At 48.9% G+C, this 19,943-nt stretch overlaps 2 pseudogenes; both read left to right on the top strand.

Annotated features, from left to right (window-relative positions):
- The first annotated feature begins 420 nt into the window (after window positions 1-420).
- On the top strand, window positions 421-7,504 carry LOC134738387 (golgin subfamily A member 6-like protein 26; annotated as a pseudogene).
- Window positions 7,505-15,253: 7,749 nt separating this feature from the next.
- LOC134738208 (protein WWC3-like) lies at window positions 15,254-19,473 on the top strand (annotated as a pseudogene).
- Window positions 19,474-19,943: the final 470 nt, after the last annotated feature.

Here is a 19,943-nt window from a genome sequence, read left to right as displayed (position 1 = left end):
CCCCACCTCCCTACCCACCCCCACCTCCCTACACACCCCCACCTCCCTACACACCCCCACCTCCCTACCCACCCCCACCTCCCTACCCACCCCCACCTCCCTACCCACCCCCACCTCCCTACCCACCCCCACCTCCCTACACACCCCCACCTCCCTACACACCCCCACCTCCCTACACACCCCCACCCCCCTACCCATCCCCACCCCCCTACCCACCCCCACCTCCCTACACACCCCCACCTCCCTACCCACCCCCACCTCCCTACCCATCCCCACCCCCCTACCCACCCCCACCTCCCTACACACCCCCACCTCCCTACACACCCCCACCTCCCTACACACCCCCACCTCCCTACACACCCCCACTCATCTACCCATCCCCACCCCCCTACCCACCCCCACCTCCCTACCCAACCCACGATGTCCAAAGAAACCCGACAGAACAAATTGGCCGAGGCTAAGGAAAAGGTAAACGCACAAGCACCCTAACCCAAGCTGAGGGCCCCTCTGACAGCTGAGCTGATGCCAGTCTGTGCCACTCCCGAGGCACACCAGGCTGGGTCCCCCCAGTACCTCTGGGATCCCCACACCAAAATCTTGTCAGTCAGCCCAACCCCCACATGAGTCCTGCCCCTGCCCTGCCTGGCACCCCAGGGTGACTTTGAGCAGGTGACTCCCGGGGCTTCCAACTCCATACTCTGCCCTTACCCCCTGCTACCCCAAACCCGACCTCCCTGGGCTCTTTGGGCTCACATCTCCAAGGACCTGGGTGCCCCAGAACCTGCCCTCACCAGTTGCCACAGGGTGACTTTGGGGATGTGACTCCTGGGGCTCCTTGCTCCTTACTTGGCCCTCACCTCCTGCCGCCCCAAGCCTGACTTCCCGGGGCTCTTTGGGGTCATGTCTCCAAGGACATGGGTCCCAATTTTGTGACCCCCCCCTCCCCAGTCTCAATGCGGCCACTTGGGCATTGCACTCATGTGTCCCCCCCACCCCCGCCACTCCACCGAGGAGTGGAATGTAGTGATGTCACAGTCCCTCTACAAACTGTCATTACTACCACAAGACTGCCCTTTGGTCTTAGGACCCAGTCCCCTAAGTGTTCTTGCCCACTTCTGTTTCCTCTGGTTGCAGCACAGGTTTCCAGCTGGAAGGGGAATGGGGACCGTGGGACCTAGAAGAGAGAGGTTTCAGGCTGCCTGACTTCCTTACCACAGACGTTGACAGTGTGAAAAGCCTACACCTCCCCCATGAGCTCCACATGTTGACAGTGTCTCTGGGTGGCAATGGGAGAACGGGTTGGGTTGGGTTTTCTCCCAGGCTTCTACTCTCCAGAGACACTTTAACATTTTTTCTGAGTTCTGCACCTCAGATTTGAATTCTCCATTGTTCTGGGACCAGAGTGCCCCTCAGTCACTGGTTTCTGGAGTGAGATCTGCTTATCTTCTGTGGAACAGATCTTGGGAAACTGGACTTGACAGCTTGAGTCTTCCTCATCTCATCTCAACCTGGGGTACTTTGAGTGCCACAGGATAAATATGGGGCATCTTTCTGAAGCATCAGTTTCCCTTGATTCTATTGAGAGATGAAACATTAATGTACTTAGGGATGAAAGTCACATAGATTTATAAGAGTATACAAGACTTCTCTCTGAAATGAGGCTTGGGTTGTCCTCTTTCTGCTAAATTCCTGGATTTAACAGAAAGGCTGCCTTCTGCCATGAGGATACATTGATGTAAAGATTTGAGAGGTACTGGTGAACTTCTTAACACTAACAGACGTGTGAGGGTGAATAACTCTAAACCACAGAGTGTACAGTTCCTGCCTGCTTAATATTTGCTTTTCTACCTCTGCCTCTGGTTTTGGTCCCTGGCAGCTGCTGATTTGTGGCAAAATCCCAGAGCTCAGAGTCAGAAAACTGAGTTTAAGTTCCATTACTGCCTTTTTTTTCAGCCATGGTATCAATCTCTCTCAGTCACTAAGTGATTGTGACAACATTTCCTACAGTTGGTGGCATTAAATCAGATGGTCTATAAGAGTATTTAGTATAAACTGTAAAGCAAGATGTGACTGTAGGATCTTGTAGTTCTCATGAGTATCATTGCTCTTCCTTTCCACAGTTGAGAGACCATCATGCCCAGACCAGCCCTAGTGTTGGTGCAGGAGCAAGCGACGCCAAAAAGAAGAAAATAAATAATGGCACTAACCCTGAGACAACCACTTCTGATGGTTGCCACTCACCTGAGGAAGTGAGTCTTGGTTGGCCAGGCTCCTTGGGGACAGAGGGCCCAAGGGGCGGTGGAGGGTAATTGTTAAGATTGTGGAAGAACTGCCAGGTACTGGTTAAGAGTTCTGGGTTTGAATCCTACCTCTCCATCTCCTAGGGATATGATTTAGGGCAAATAGCTTGATCTCTTTGGGCCTCTCTTTTCACATCTGTAAAACAGGAGTGGTATTGTTTTACTTGTATTTGTGAAGTTTAAATGAGATTTATCATTGTGTTTTTATGTTAATCCCTAGTCCAGGGCCTGCTGTAAACTCTCCTTCTTGGGCTTGCATTTCCTGAGGTAGAGTTAGAGAGTATCAGAGGTTTCTGTTAGCTCTGAGAGCCCGACAGTTAAAGGCCCACTAGAATGGAAACCTCGGGGCCAAGGGCTCCTCTCTGCCTTTTCTGACCTCTATCCCTGCTGTGAGGAGCTGTCCCTGGCCCGTATGTGCTCAACGTTTGCTGAATGAATGCACCTTTCTAAATCACAAGCTGGCAGAAGGGTGGGCTTTTCTCACACTCCATCTCCGAAGGTTTCTGTTACTGTCTTTTCAAGAGAATCTAGTTTCAGACTTTGAGTTCCGCGGCTGTGGGCAAAAACCAACAAAGACCCAAATCCTTCTTCTTTGGGAGTTGAGGAGAGTTGACCAGTTCATGTTCCCATTGGGTCTGAGAACTTTGCCCTTAAAATCCATTCCTGACCCCTGCCGACTGCTTCCTGGCCTGAGGAATAGAGTCGAGGGGGCCACCCTCAGTCACCTTCCTTTGACTCTCCCCACAGAAACAACAGAACCGAGCTCAGCTGAAAGAAGTAACATGGTTTCTTTCTTTGCTCATGACATGACTGCTGGGTTTGGGGGGCACTCAGATGTAGAGGCCCCAGTCTCATCTTGCCTACTCCCAGCCTGGGGAGGAAGGCTCACCTCCCAGATTCCACCCCATCTCCACAGGGTCCCTGATAACCTGGTCCCATGGGTGGGCCTGTCCTGGGGCAGGGGGCCATTCTGGGGGCATGTCTCTTGCTCTGGATCTCTGCCTCCCCCTAGTAGGAGCTCTTTCTTCCTCTTCCTATAGGAAAAGAAGGCAAGCCATCAACACCAGCCAGCCCTAAGGAGGCAGCTAGAGGTGAGTGGAGGGGGTGAAGTTCCCTCCTGTCCTCTGGATGAGGTTTCTTTGCTTCTCTTTCAGCACTTGCTTGTCTTTTCTCCCAAAGGCCCAGGATCATACCATAGAAATCCTTATGTGTCAGAAAATTGAACTGGAGACAGTGCTCTACTACAGCCAGGATGCTGCCGGGAAATTTGAAGGTGGGAATCTGGGCACCCCATCATCCCTCAACCTCGCACTTTCACAGGCCTTTGGGGGAGTCCTTTGGGCCGCATCTCAACCTCTCTCATTCCAGGAGAGTCCCATTATCTGGCAGACCACCTGCATCATTCCTGGCACTTTGAAGGAGAGTTACAGCTGGCTCTCTCCTCTGTGTCCATACAGCACAAGAAGGCAGACAGGGTGAGTCCAATCACCTGCATGGTCCCATGGGAGCCCAGCTTTGCAGATAGAGGAATGAGCCTAAAGGTCCCTTCTGCAGGATGCAGTGTCCTGCCCAGAAGACAGCATGGGCCATTTCTTGCTGCTTTTGTGTGTGGTTGTTAGAGGTAGGTTAGGGCTGAGTCAGCTGCTGTGGGTGAGTTGTGGGGTGCTGTGGGGAGCAAGCACTGGACACAGAGCTCCGAGGCCAAGTGCCCACCCTGCCCATACTTGGCTGCACCCTTGGTCAAATCCTAGGTGGGGGTTAGGGTACTTGTACCATGAAAGTACAGAAGAGTATCTTTAGTATGTTACCATTTGTGTAGAGAGAGGGAACACACATACATGTGTGTGTGTATGTATTATGGTAATATACATAAAACATGTTTGTAAGGATTCGTAAAAACTCAGGAGATAGGAACAGTGTTGGGGGGAGATATTTCCCTTCTGTACCTTCTGAGGTTTGGACTATGCCAATGTATCGTTCTTTCAAAAATCAACAAAGGATTAATTTCTTTCTCCTTATCTGTGTCCCTACCCCCAGTGAAAGAATGGGCTTAGAGAATCAGATATACCTGGGTTTTGAAATCCCAGCTCTAAGTGATCTTAGGCAGCACTTAACCTTTAATACCCCATGTTTTTCATCTACACAATAGAGATAATAATGGTAACCATCTCCTATGGAGGTTGTGAGGATTAAATGGGATTGTTAGCATCGTGCCTGGTGAAGCACTCAATAAAGGTTCCAACAGTGGTAGTAATAAGAGTAATAGGAATAGCAATATTATCTGATCTCTCTGGGCCCCTGTTAGCCAGCTATCAATTCAATCTCTTTCCGTGTCCCTTCCACCCTTACTGAGTTCTTTGAAAAACAAGTGAGAGCCAGGTGCGGTGGTGCATGCCTGTAATCCCAGCTACTTAGGAGGCTGAGGCAGAAGAATCACTTGAACCCAGGAGGCGGAGGTTGCGATGAGGTGAGATCGTGCCTGTGCACTCCAGCATGGGCAACAAGAGAGAAACTCCATCTCAAAAAAAAAAAAAAAGAAAGAAAGAAAGGAAAACAAATGAGACCATGGGCTTGGAAATGTCTTGAGAACATGTCGGGTGTGATTGAGAGGGAGCAAGAGTTACTGTGGAGTAGTCACTGTAGCTGTCATTACTGGTCGGCCAGCTGCTCCTCTGCCTGCTCTATCCTGACTTGACCTTTCTCTATTTGCAGTACATCGAGGAGTTAACAAATGAGAGGGACACCATGAGTCTGGAGCTGTATAGGAACATGTAGGATGGGGGAAGTTGGGATGGGAGGTCTGGGAGCCCTTAGTGGGGGTGGTGTGCTGGGAGGTGGGGGGTACAGGTAAGCATGGTGAGTGGCTCATACAGGTTTTCATGTGTGTGCAGGGAAGCTCTAGTGCTGCCTGTGCCACTGACTCATGGGGTAGCCTCAGGCAACTCATGTCCTCTCTCTGGCCTGCCACCTGGGACTTTTAATTCCTGGGGTCCCTTCCAGTGCCATGATTCTGTGGTTGTGGGGTGAGGGTAGAGGGTCGATCACCAAAGTGGTCCTTTCTGTTCTTCATTCATTCCTTTCTCTACTGCCTCTGGCTATAGCATAACCAATGAGGAGCTGAAGGAGAAAAATGCCAAACTACAAGAAAAACTTCGACTCGTAGAATCTGAAAAGTCTGAGATCCAGCTCCACATCAAGGGGCTAAAAAGGAAGCTGGAGAAGGACAAAATCCTGCTGCCACAGGTGAGAGACTGCAGCCCTCAGGGTTGTGGGAGCCCCATCCAGCTGGGACCATGGTCTAGGGATCATGCAGGGTATGGGGAGGGTCCAGCCAAGAGTTGGAAAATTTGGGTCCTTGTTCTGGTCCCACCATAGAATCCTCTAGAGTGTGCTAAAAATTTACAAAGTGGGGACCTGTCTGGGAAATCAGAACCTCAGGGTTAGGGCTTAAAATTTATTTTTAAAGAATCATAGATGAAAACTGTTATTTTATAGATTACATTTATATAGCTAGCTTATGAGTCTATTTCCTTTTCAGGTTCAAACCAACACTTTGCAGGAGGAGAAGATGTGGAGGCAGGAGGAGAAGCTACAGGATCAGAAGGAGAAGATACGGAAGCAGGAGGAGAAGCTACAGGATCAGGAGGAGAAGATACGGAAGCAGGAGGAAAAGATGCGGAGACAGGAGAGAAGCTGTGGGCACAGGAAAAGGAGCTGTGGGAGCAGCAGGAGCAGATGTGGGAGCAGGAAAAGGAGCTGCAGGATCAGGAAAAGAAGATGAAGGAGCAGGAACAGCAGATGAGGGAGCAGGAGGAGAAGATGTGGGAGCAGGCAGAGAAGATTTGGGAGCAGGAGGAGAAGATGTGGAGACAGGAGGAGAGGCTGTGGCAGCAGGAGAAGCAGATGTGGGAGGAGGAGGAGAAGATGTGGGAGCAGGAGAAGAAGATATGGAGACAGGAGGAGAAGCTGCAGAAGCAGGAGAAGGAGGTGCATGAGCTGGAGGAGCAGATGCGGAAGCAGGAGGTGCAGATGCGGAAGCAGGAGGTGCAGATGCGGAAGCAGGAGGAGCAGATGAGGAAGCAGGAGGAGCAGATGAGGAAGCAGGAGGAGCAGAGCGGAAGCAGGAGGAGCAGATGAGGAAGCAGGAGGTGCAGCTGTGGAAGCAGGAGAAGGAGCTGCGTGAGCTGGAGAAGCAGATGCGGAAGCAGGAGGAGCAGATGAGGAAGCAGGAGGAGCAGATGCAGAAGCAGGAGGAGCAGGCGTGGAAGCAGGAAGAGCAGAGGCCCGAGCTGGAGGAGCAGATGCGGAAGAAGGAGGAGAAGATTTGGAAGCAGGAGGAGCAGATGCAGAAGCAGGAAGAGCAGATGAGGAAGCAGGAGGAGCAGATGCGGAAGCAGGAGAAGGAGCTGCGTGAGCTGGAGAAGCAGATGTGGAAGAAGGAGAAGCAGATGGGAGAGGTGGAGGAGCAGATGTGGAAGCAGGAGGAGCAGATGCACGAGCTGGAGGAGCAGATGCGGGAGCAGGATGAGAGGCTGCGATTGAAGGAGGAGAGGCTGTGGGATCAGGATGAGAAGATGCGCGAGGAGGAGGAGAAGATGTGGATACAGTAGGAAAGGCTTCGGGAGCAGGAAAAGGAGCTGCGGGAGAAGGAAGAGGAGATGCAGAAGCAGGAGAAGATGTGGGGGCAGGAGGAGAAGATGCGGGAGGAGGAGAAGAAGATGCGGGGGCAGGAGGAGAAGATGCGGGAGAAGGAGAGGATGGGAGAGCAGGAGGAGAAGATGCGGGAGAAGGAGAGGATGGGAGAGCAGGAGGAGAAGATGCAGGAGGAGCGGTGCTCAGAGCCCTGCCTCCCTCCCTCCAAAGACCTTTCTGATAGGAGCCACCCTGGCAGCGTGAAGCCTGCACGAGAGGCCGGGAAGGGTTATTCCCATGACAACCGCACTGCACAGCAGATCATGCAGCTGCTTGGTGGAAGGAAGAATGCCCAGGAGCGCCCAGTCTTAGGCAGCACCTCCTGCATCCCATTCTTCTACCGAGGAGATAAGAAAAAGATGAAGATCATCAGTATCTAAAAGCCGGCACTGTCAACAAGGCCTACAGAAGTGTAAGCTGCCGTGGAACTTTGTGAATATAGTCTGAGAACAAACTTGAAAAAAAGAAAAAAAAAAAAGAAAATTTATTTTAAATTGTGGCAAAATACTCACCTGGCATGGTCGCCCACACTTGTAATCGCAGCACTTTGGGAGGCCTAGGTGGGTGGATCACCTTAAGTCAGGAGTTCAAGACCAGCCTGGCCAACATGATGAAACCCCGTTAAAAAAGTTAGCTGGGCATGGTTGCACATACCTGTAATCCCGGCTACATGGGAGGCTGAGGTTGTAGTGAGCCTACATCACACCACTGCACTCCAGTCTGGGTGACAGAGTGAGACTACACCTCAAAAAAAAAAAAAAGTTTCTACCTGAGGACTATAATATCTATGTACGTTTCTATTGTTTTTTTCTTGGTCTTTCTCATTTAGTCTTGTGTTGTCTTGTCTTATGGCATGCCTAGTAAACTTTTATCTGCCTCCAGAGAGTAGTGACTTTGACTTTATGGCACACAATTGGAGTAAGAGCAGACCGCCTTCATCTGGTTTGGGACTAAGCTAGTTCAAAGCAGGTTTTAGGTTTCATGACAGCTTGTCTATGTTTTATTCATTTGGACTCCTAGGGGTGGCCCTTCCAGGGTCCCCACCAAGGTCCCATCTCCTTCCTGGGACCCAAATTCTCATTAGGTCATTTCAGCCCTGTGAGAGTGCCAAACAGTCAGCTAGGCTCTCCAGCCTCTTAACTATCACTTCACACTCAGTTTCTTAGCCTCTTAGACCTCTACTGTTGAACAATCATCAAATGTGGGAAAAGCACTACAGACTGTCAGGGTCACTTCCTAGGCCTGATCACTCAAGTCCTGGCTGAGGTCTTCAATTACCTTCCAACAACTGTTTTTGATGGTGGGGGGTGGGACACATTTTTTTGTGAGAGTCTAAATAGTTTCTGTGGCATAAATGCATGGTTTAATGGTGCCTGGGTTGTAACAGAAAAGTGTATGGGCAAAAATCATAAGGGAAAAATGATTCATATTTTATGTCTGTCTACATTAGACCTGCTCAGGGAATAGAATTTGGGAATCACATAATAAATAAGAAACTGCATGCTTGATTGAACATTTGCTTTCTTCACTATCAGGACATGGGGACATATATTTTAAGGCTTTTAAAGGCATTTGGGAGAGATTTTATATAGGCCATAAAATGCATTACCCCTCAAAAATAAGAATCACTGAAGAATATAGTTGACTCACAGAAAAAAAAAAAATCCTCTCTAATTTTAAGCCGCTATTAGTTCTCTTTACAAAAAACTTGGGAAAGTTATTATTTTTATTTTTTTGCAAACTTTAACCATGACCTCACTTTACTTCCATGTATTTAATTTCACTGAAATGATATTTCAAAGAAAAGCCTTTCTGGAAATTGTTTTTCTTTTAATACCCAAAATTGGAACAACAGCACTCACAGGAGCGAGGCTCCAACCAGTGGATCAGCTGTTTGGCGTGGATGTAGAAGAAGGTGCATTGAAACTCAGTACAGCTGTGTTTAGCCTTAGGCAGGAAGTGTGTTTCTTCAAGTAAACCTAATATACTAAAGATACTCCTGGCAGATGTCTCGTTTCCAGCCCACGGCAAGGTAGACAATCACACAGTTTTAAAGGCAAAGCCATCTTGTCTGTCTCATGGGGACATAAGAACAATCGATTGTTGAAGGAATCCTAGGGCTTTTGGCTTCCAGTACAGACAGACAGATGTGCCTCTCTCGACCTTGCTGAAGCAGGCCCCAAATGTTCACACCTAGAACATGGAGACAAAGAGAGAAATTGAACTTTCCAATATATTCCAGTTTCTTCTAGATTCACATATAGCTCTAAAATGAAGATGAGATTGTTTGCATTGTTGCATTGTTTTGAAATTTTATTATTAAACCCCACAATTCGAAGGCACGGAAATGTTTGCCTAGCATTCAGCACACCCCAAACATTTCCAGATGGGTTGCAAGAAGTCAACCTCATCCAGATTTTGTTTCTGTTGGAGAGGTCATCCCTTGCCATATGTCCTTGCATATTTTTCCTGCCAGCTGTGGGAAGTGACAGGACATGGTTTAATTTGGGCTGCTGTTCTGTTTCTTTAAGCCTGCAGCAGACAGCCCTTTTGAAACTCACCCTTTGCCTCTCCTCCCTCCTATAATTCATTTTTTTCTCACTTTTTTTTTCTGATAGTGCATATTACTTGAGATTTTCCTGGAAAGGTTATGATTATCTGGAATTGGATCTTCCGCCACCTTCAAAAGCTTGAATCCTTGTAGGCTAGCAGCTAACCTAGAGCTGGCAGACTCAAATGGAATCTTGATCTCTTCATATTTAAGGCTCAGAAAACTCAAAAGGGGTGCTTTGTAAAATACTTCTGTTTATATTATATGTATGATAATTAGCATGAGTACAAAATGGTTAGGCAAAATTTAGCTGGGCTCAGGTAGACTTTCCTGTGGATCAGATAAATGGAAATGAAAAAAAGTATGAGGACACAGATTTGCTGATTGTTCTCCATCTTTTATATTTATTTCTTAACTTGTCTTGGTTTACTGTAGAATGTTCCAGAAATATCATTGGGTATAATGTCTGATTTAGCACTGACTTATTTGTGGGTTTGCTTGGAGTGTATTTTCCTTGGGCTTTGAGTATATGACTGCCACAAATTTTAATTACACTAATTAGACGTAGGTGGATGCTTAAGCCCAGTTGGAGTCCTAGCCCTGTTCAGCTGCCTCTGTCATTAGTTTTTCTGGTGACATGGTTTGGCACCATCTTCCCACACATTTTCCGGAAATTAGTTTTAAGTTTGAAAATAACTTGTCTAATAAAGCTACTGACATTCAACTAGTGTCTTTACCTTGTTGAAGTGGACTTGAGTAAAATGCATACATTTAAACTGTAACTTGTGTACCCATTTCTTTCCTTAACTGTGGGCTTTCAGATTCGTTTGGTGGCTAGAGAAGGAGTCATGCCCGATCCTCATGAGTCCCTGTCCTCGTGTCTAGTTTAGGTGGAGCCTGACTTGGCTCAGGGCTGGGTGGCAGGTTTTAATGTGTGTGGCAATGCTAGTCAATTGGGGATGTCCACATTGCTCATAGTGTAGAGAAGGCTTCTGAGGTCTAGACCCAGCAGGTGGGAAGCCAGCCTTGATTAGTGCCATGGACCGCGGGCACAGGAGGAGTCAGTCTCAGGAGCACCTCTGCCTTGCATCTCCCTTGGAGGATATAGGGCCATGTGTGCCTGCCACTTCCCTGTTCTCACAGCTCTTTGTGATCTCAGAGAAGCCTTTGGATTTTGTTTTTGGGAGAGTATTCCAAACTATGGCCTCCACAGCATGGGGTTCAGGTTGAGTTTGCCATTCCTAGTTTCTCCCTGGAAACATATCCCTCCTCTTTAACCCTACTTAAAGGGCTTAAAACATTCTACTCTTACTTTTAAAGGATGCTTTAAAAATACAGGCCACATCTGTTTCACTTAATCTGCATTCAACAGCACCTCATGACACAAAAAGTAATGCAGTCTGTTTGCCAAGCAAGCATTTGGAAATTTCGAGGCATGGAAACTGATAGGAGCCTCTGTTTTTCCACCTTGAGGATTGTTGTGCTTTGCATCCACCCAGGTCATCTCTCAGCAGCATCCACACTCACAGGGCTGCCTCTCATCCTCTCACATATTTTCAGGCGTGTTTGTTCACTGTTCAATACACTCAGCTTTTGTCAAGTGCCCACTTGCTCTCTGCAAGGTGTTTTGAATTCATGTATGGCCAGGGGCTCTGGCACAGGAAGGAGCACACAGAACCAAAAGACATGGAGCATGGGGCTTCGAAGGTCTTCCCTTCAGGAGGCCAGATGATGAGTGCATTTCTCCTTTGTTACTTTGCTAAAGTGGCTGACAGTGGTTAGACACAGCTGAGGAGGCGGGAGGCTGGCAGCACTTCTGGGGGTCCAGCATGCTGTTTAGCTACTGATGAGGGTGGGCAGAAGAAACAAGCAGACTCCCTCCTGCTCTGGGACAGTTTCATATAGGAAACCAGGAGTCTGAGCCGCCCAGAGTATGGGCATGTTGAGGGCTGCTGGCCTTTTTGTCAGGTCTTCGGAACAGGCACGATGGGGTTATTGTCATCTCGAATCTCAGGCTAAGGGAGCTTCAGGAAAAGATTTCTGCACCATTTTTTTAGGACATTGTTTCCAAATCCTTTAAAGTGTAAGGGTCACTTGGTGCAATCATTTCACTACTTATTTGGCAAAGGGAGTTCACAGAATCAGTGTGGAACGTGGAGACGATGTGAAGATGGCGTTTTCAGTCCGCTGATGTCCTTGTTTCCTCCCTGTCTCTCTTGCAAAGTCACCAACATCCAGCAGCAGCTGGCCCAGCTTGACAATGAGTCCCGGCCAGGCATGGCCGAGGCTGACAAGGACCAGCTGCAGCTCATCAAGGAGAAGGAGGCCCTGCGGCAGGAGCTTCAGCTCATCATTGCACAGCGCCGCTCCGCGGGAGATGTGGCCCTGCTGGAGGAGGAGGGGGAGCACCTGGAGGAGGAGCTGCGATGTGCACGGGCCACCTCCGCACAAAGCGCCATGGAGAGATGGGTCAGCGGGGACAGGACCTCCAGCGGAAAGCCTGCTGGAAAAACTCCACGGGGTGGCTTGTGTGTGGCTGAAGGGTGTTCCTGATGATCGCTCAGGGCTTCTCCTGCCTGGATGTTCCCTGGTCTAGGAGGGGCATGCGGTGGGGGACACTGCCTTCTGCTCCCTGGGTCTCTGGAGCCTCTGCTCTGACGCAGGAGGTGATAAGGGGGAAGGAGTGAGGGAAGATGGGTGACCTCCACCTCCCACCATGCCCCACCCTTCCCAAAGTTTGTGCTTGGTGCTTTCACCTGCCTTTGTGGGACAGTGCCCTGAGCAGGCTGTGGTCCCACTCCGGCCCGGGCAGCTCTGTTGCATGGGGGGAAGAATTCCCTGTTCCTGACATGGTGAGCATGGTGGGTATCCACCTACTGCTTTCCTCTCCAACTTTGATTTCTAACCAGGAGAGCCTACTCTTCTCTGGCATTGGGAAGCTGGCCACCTGTCGTGCATCTGTCCCAAGGCTCCTTCACCACGCAGGACAAGCAAAGCCAGCATGGCGGCTTTGGTATTCGGTGCCACTGGGTTGTTCAGCCTTTCCTCGTGTGCTGTGTGTCCTGGTTTCCACTTGCTGTGTGAGATTGCAGATTGTGTCAAAGGCTGGGCCTGCCTTCCACACTTAACAGCAGTTTCTCTGTGGCTATCAGCTGGGCTTTGGAGAGCAGCCCCTCCCCCACGTGTTAAAGTCTCGCCCCCGGAGCTCACATGAGCAGCTCCACAGAGACTCTAATAGACGCTTGGATGATTGGATCTGTTCAGATGCTCTTACTCCTACTGTTTCACAATGGGTGTCTGTATTGTTGGCGTCCTTTATGCTTGGATGTTCATGGGTCATCTTCATAGGAGACAAGTCTGTGGCTTGGCACGAGGGGCTCACGGCAGCCTCAGGGAAGCAGTGGTGTCTGGAGAGTTGAGCTCAGAGCCCTGGGCAGGTGAATTTCATTTTGCCTGAGATGGTGGCATGCCCTGTCACTTCACCTGGAATCAACCACGAGGAGAATCTGAATGTAAAAGGGACTGTGCAGCTGAAGTTTTCTACTGTGCTCTTGCACGGCTGCATTTGTTTTCAGCTAAACATTTCCTTCTGTTCCACCCCTGATATTCTTGTATGTGTGTTCTGCATAGGAGGACCTGGGAGTTGCTGTTGCTTCTCTGTGAAGGGGGGAGGACTTGGCCCCACAAATGTCGCCTGCATCTCAGGGCCCCACACCCACGCTCCTTTGACTGTGGCTGCTGTCAACATGTGGAAATCCAGCACACACACGTGCTGTGGCCCCTGAGTACAAGTCTGCAGCCCTCCATGGAGCCAGTGTTAGCCCCGATGCCTGGGTTCAAGGGTGGGGACAGCAAAGCCAGACCAGCTTTGACACATGGGGGCCTCACATGAGACCAGCCCAGGTGCTGAGTCCTGGGACTCAGAGCCCTCGACCAGGACCTAATCGCCCCAAGCGTGTTTCCTGAATCTGCTGCTAAATGACCTTGGTGGGAGAAGCACATCCACATGTGCTAAGCACTGGCACGCACATCTCATGGGGGTGGGGCGCTTGTAGCTCTGGGCCTTCTGTGCCGGTACACACAGGGCCCATTTCTCCACGCCACCTCCCTTCAATGGAGGGGTGCTTGCAGTGTGCAAGTATGGGGCCACATGGTAGGAGGCTTCCCCCAGCACAGGCTGGCAGCATTAGGAGACTGGCGTGGGCCAGGTGCAGAGAGAGTGAGGTTGGCGCCTTAAGGCTGAGCTGTGCCAGCTGTAGAGCTGGGCCCAGTCTTCCTGTCTCACCTGCAGTGTTATCAGCAGCAAATGGGAGGCGTTTGCTGGGCTGGGGTGTCATCCGGGGGGAGAAAGAGAGAGATGCTCACCTCCTTCAAGCCTCCCGCCCTGGCAGATGATACGTGCAGCGGCCTCCCAGCTGCTCAGAGCCGGCATCTCTGGAGGGAGCTGGTGCACATCTCCTGGGCTGAGGGAGCAGGCTTGAGGTGAAGGACACATACCTAGATAATCTATCGGAAGGCTTGTGTCAATGCTTGTGATATCCTTTGTTATTTTAGCTTGCTCATGTTAGTGTGTGGCAGGCATTTATACAAGATGCTGATGTTCAACAGAGAACCCCACGTCTCTATTGCAAGATGCCTGTCATCCTGAGAAATCCTCTTTCCAAGGATGACTGCTTTTATTATAGGGTTGATTATAAAATGAAAGATCTATCAAAAAGCAAAAATTTGGTTCTGCTGAACCTGAAGTCATGTTTTCCTTTGTCATAATTTAATGGCATCTTTACAATAAAGTACTTTATGTAAAGTAAATGAAGACAGTAAATTAGACTTTATATTTTCTTAATCTGTTAGCTTACTTTTCTACTCCTTTTCATAGCAGTGGTAAATATTCTTTGAAGTTAGTTTCCTTTGAATTGGAGACACAAGGCTATGTGCTTTAGGAGTTGGGCCCTGGCCAGTTTTCTGCCAGGAAACTGTAACCCCTTTTCTTTTTGTTGAAAATATAAGTACAGAAGTCAGGCAAATGTCTAAGACTCTTATTCTAGCAGTTTATTTTCCAGCCAGTTTTTAGATGTCTCAGTTATTGCCAGCGTGGCCCCTGTTTGGTAAGAAAGTTACATTTTTAGTCATCTGCAACTTTCAGAATAACCAGCATAAAATTAGACTGCACATGTGGCACTCATGGGCACTTGTGTGTGATCTTGTATCCAGATGCACTGTCTCTTGCACACTCCAAAATGCACCTATTTGTATAATGACAAGTGTGTTGTATTGGATAGAAGGGGGGAATTTGATCTAAAACTTTTTTCACTACAGATAAAACAATCTGAAAATAAGTCATGACTAAAGGCAGTCTAAAACCGAGCCATACATATGAGTGTATCTGTATGTCATCTGTGTGAAAACAGAGCTGGAATGTGCTGATGGATTTAGCGATGGGTTGGAAATTCTACCTGGTCACTCAAGAGTGGAGCCAGTTTTCAGTAGGAACTCAATTTAGATTCTATTAATTTGGGATTTGAGCTAATAGAATTCAGGTTGGGTTAGAATTTCTGAAAAGCATTAAGAAAAAAGTTAATAGCCTTGGACCAGGCTTGGGTAAATTCCCTACAACAAATCGCTTCCTGGGGCTGGTCACTGTTTGCCACTGGATACGCTCTGCTGGTGTCATCTCTGCCCCTGGGGTCCTCTGTGACTTAATAGTGTCCTGGTGCTTGTGAGAGTGGGTTCCAAGTTACAGCTCCAAAGCCCAATGAGGGATGTATTTTGAACTCACTTTTAAACTCCCTTTGAAAACTCTCAGCTCCCCATCTTCTGAAAAAGATGGGGTTTTTGAGGATATCACCCTTGATAAGCATCAGATAGGATGTGAGTATCACAGAAAATTGGGGAAATGTTTTTCAGTAATAAAGGAAATGTCTGTTTGTTGGTAATGTGCCTTGGCTTTAGGGTCAAGCCAGCCTGACCGAACTTTGAACTTGTGTAGCAGAGGCAAGCGACTTTATATGAGTTTCTTCATCTGAAAAGCAGGGATACAACCCAAAGACCAGTAAGGAATGAGGCAGTGCATACAAAGCAGTGTGCCTTTCTGTAAGCCCCTCAGTGGAACTTCAGAATTGCTTTTTCTTTTCTTTTTTTTTTTTTGAGACAGAGTCTCGCTCTGTCACCCAGGCTGGAGTGCAGTGGCGCGATCTCGGTTCACTGCAAGCTCTGACTCCCAGGTTCATGCCTTTCTCCTGCCTCAGCCTCCCAAGTAGCTGGGACTACAGGCACCCATGACCACGCCCAGCTAATTTTTTGTATTTTTGGTAGAGACAGGTTTCACTGTGTTAACCAGGATGGTCTCGATCTCCTGACCTTGTGATCCGCCCACCTCAGCCTCCCAAAGTGTTGGGATAACAGGTGTGAGCCACCACGCCTGGCCCCAGAATTGCTTTTTAAACATTACTTTCATCTGTACAAGCTATCAAAACATTTTCCTTAAAAATTAAAATATCATAGGTAAGTGGAATCTTAGAACATTCTACTCAAGAGTTTATTACACGTGTTCTCAAATATTTTGGTCTCAGAACCTCCTTCCAATGTTAAAATGCAGTGGATTCCAAAGAGCTTTTGTTTGTGTTGGTTTTTTTAAAGTTCTTTTTTCTAACTGTTTGGTTTTGTTTTTCATTTTTCCCCACCCAGGGACCTGTCAGTGTTTATGTGGATTTTTATCTGTCAGTATTTACTAATTTAGAAGTTAGCCCTGGGGAATTTTTAAAATATTTATTTATTAAAGATAACAATAGGCCAGGCACAGTGGCTCACGCCTGTAATCCCAGCACTTTGGGAGGCCAAGGCAGGAGGATTACTTTAGTTCAGGAGTTCGAGACCAGCCTAGGCAACACGACAAAACCTCTTCTTTACAAAAAATACAAAAGTTAGCTGGGTGGGGTGGCACGTGCCTGTGGTCCCAGCTACTTGGGAGCCTGAGGTGGGAAGATGGCTTGAGCCCGGGAGGTGGAGGTTGCAGTGAGCTCTGATCACACCACTGCACTTCAGCCTGCACAACAGAGCAAGGCCCCATCTCAACAAATAAAAAAAGACAATAAAAACCCTATTATGTGTTAATATTAGTAACATTTCTATGACTGATAACTTTTTTGAAACAAAAAACTATAGTGAGAAGAGTGGTATTATTTGCCCTTGCTGTCCATCTCTTTAGCATCTGGCTTGCTAGAAGGCAGCTGCTTTGGCCCTTGGTGCATTTGGCCAGTTGAGATGGGGTCATTTTGAGAGAACACATGAAGACCATCTAGCTGCCTACTGAATGCCATTGGGAAGGAGGAGAACTCATGGGACCCTTGAAGGCGTTTTAGGGATCCGCAGGGGTCTTTGGATCATGCTTTGGAAAGCATTGGTTTCAATATATGATATTGAACTTGAAAGTGGGTTGTGTCATGGCTCCATGTAGGACGATGCTTGTACTCTCTCGCCAGCTGACCTCTGCATGGCACCATTTGGAATTTTGTTTGCATCAAGAGAAACAAAGGCTCATCAGAATTTCTGGCATGTGGTTGAAACTCATAAACAAACTCAGACTGGTTTGTCTTCCTTATCCTAAGTTGGTGGCACATCTGTTTCCTTTATGGGTGATAGCAGCTCTTTGTCGATCACGTGTCATTTGCAGTACATTATTTTATCTATGCAGCATCAGTTCCCTGAGCTGGAGATTGTGGACTCCATTTTTACAGGTAATGAAACTAAGGGCTCAGAGAGGGTGAGACATTTGCCTAAGGCCACACAGCTTGTGAGTGACCGGCCAGGTGGGATTCTCTGAATCCCAGGCTGCTGTTGCACACTGTGTCTGGTTTCCTCTCACTCCCACCTAGCCAAGCTCTTCAAACCCCTTCAGCATGTCCCGTTCCCTGTTGGTGGAAAGAGGAAGGTATTAAAGGGGCCTACTGTGGCCACACGTCACAGTGTCATTTCCATTTGTAAACCAGGAGTGTTTCCTTCTAGAGGTGAACATATTTATTCATGGAGTTGTCCAACAACGGTTTATTGAGTGCCTATCCATGGTAGGCTCGATTCTAGGTGGTGGGCTTACTGCAGTAGGAACAAATTTTATTCTAGAAAATTACTAAGTAGAAAAAAGTAGAAGGAAGGAAAACAAAAATACCTCCAACCCCATAACCTGGAGATGGCAATGGCTGCTATTTTGTTTCATTTGCTTCTAATGTTTTAACTGTATAAATTTAGAATGATATTTGTTCTTGTCTAGAAGGTGGCCTAGTGTGAGGGAATCTGATTTGTTCCAAGGAATTTGAACAGATGACTGCGTGCTCTGCATTTGAGCTCATCTGCTAGTTATCTGTCCTTCTGCTCACTTCACCCTCCTCCTATCCATCCAAGCAGCCATCCCCGGCCACCCACCCAGCCACCCGTCCAGCCACCCATCCAGCCACCCATCCAGCCACCCACCCAGCCACCTACCCATCCAGCCACCCACCCAGCCACCTACCCATCCAGCCACCCACCCAGCCACCCATCCACCCACCCAGCCACCCATCCAACCACCCATCCAGCCACCCACCCTCCCAGCCACCCATCCAGCCACCCACCCACCCATCCATCCATCTAGCCACCCACCCATCCAGCCACCCACCCATCTAGCTGCCCACCTATCTGTCCACCTGTAGCTCACCCACCCAGCCACCCACCCACACATTGACCCATCCCCATGCCCACTCCTCTTCTCAGGCATCCTCTCCCCCGTGCACTGTGCCTGGTGCTTTCACAGAGTAGCAGGCCCTGCTCAGGGTGCCAGGGATGTGTGATCTTGGCCCTTGTGAGCTGGGTGCTTTGAGAATGGGGGGTCATCGCAACCTGATTCTGTTGGAGGGAATTGATAGTGGAATGTCTTTTTATGAAAATATTCTCCCTGTTTTTTGAAATGTACTCATCAACTGTTTTCTTACCTACAGGATTCTGCTTCAGGAAAAAAGGAATTGTCTACTTATGCAGCTGGAAGAAGCCACCCGCTTAACATCCTACCTCCAGTCCCAGTTAAAAAGGTAGGTTACTTTCAAAGAGAAAACTGTATTTGTTCATAGTGTTCCAATGACTGGTACGTGAACTCGTTTCTTGTAGCTTATTTTTCTCCTGCTGGAGCTCGACCTGAAATGTTGTTAACACAGAATGGATACATTATACATTTAACATGCTACTGCTGTATGACTCAAGGAATATGGAGAGAACCACATTTGGCTTCAGGGTAAGAGGCCTGAAGTCAAATGTATTCAAGGATTTTGTAACCTAATTAACAGTTTCAGGAGTGTACATCTATACACATGCACATTTTTCTTTTGGGTTTTTTTTTAAAGCATATGAATTTTTTAAGCTAGTAAGATTTGGCTGCTCAAGAATGGCTCTGCGCACATTCTTCAGCCCTTACCATATGGTAGAGTGCAATGTCAAGGGCCTTAGATGTGTCATTTTCTCAGATATTCCTCCTAACAATGCCCAAGGTGGGAACTGTTCTCACCCCAGCCCCAGTGAGCCCGTGGGAGCCCAGAGGGGATGAATGGCTTCAGCAAGTGTAGCTGGCTAGTAGGTGTTCCAGCCAGGACTGGGACTGGGACTGGGACTTGGGCACGGGTCTCTGCTGTTGCCGACTTGACTGCTCTCTGCTACTCTTTCCGTGCTCACAGGGTGAGCAGGGGTGGCTGCCCTGCCATCTCAGATGGCCATACTGTCTCATTTCAGCCTGTGTGCCAGCACCCTGCCAGTGTCCTCGGAGAGCAGCCGTGGTCTCTGGCCTCCAGCTGGGGCTCCCTGAGCTCGGTCAGCTTCATGGACATCTACAGCCTCCCGCAGTACGAGAAGCCCATCGCTGAGGGCAACCAGCTTCTACACTTCCACCTCATTCCCTTCAATGCGCTGGGGTGAGATGCCCCCTTTTCAGAGCCCCCAGGTCCCTCCGGCTTCCACAAGCAGAGGCAGTCCCTGGACACACCCCAGTCTCTGGCATCGCTGTCCTCCCACTCCTCCCTGTCCTCGCTGTCACCCCCAAGCTCACCCCTGGACATGCCCTTCCTCCCTGCTGGCGGGACTCGCCACTGGCGCAGCTGGTGGACAGCTGGGAGGGGCCAGGCCTGGGGGCCCTGGACACACTGTGGGCCCACGCCTCAGCTTTGGGGGACGAAGACTTACCAGGCGTGGCAGCCCTTGAGCCACACGGGGTCCCTGGGGATGGGAAAGGGTTGCACGAGCGAGGACTCCCACCAGCTGGCGCTCCCCTGGGTGGAAGTAAGTGCGGACACGGCCTCCTGCGGGGTGAGGGTTATGTCCAGGGAGGAAACTGTGGGGTCCAGAGTGAGGACGGCTGGCTTTCCAGGTCCATGGTGAGCTCTACGTTT

Source organism: Pongo pygmaeus, chromosome 16 (genome assembly GCF_028885625.2).
Source record: "Pongo pygmaeus isolate AG05252 chromosome 16, NHGRI_mPonPyg2-v2.0_pri, whole genome shotgun sequence".
Lineage (NCBI taxonomy): Eukaryota > Metazoa > Chordata > Mammalia > Primates > Hominidae > Pongo > Pongo pygmaeus.
This window is presented reverse-complemented; position numbering and strand designations above follow the sequence as displayed.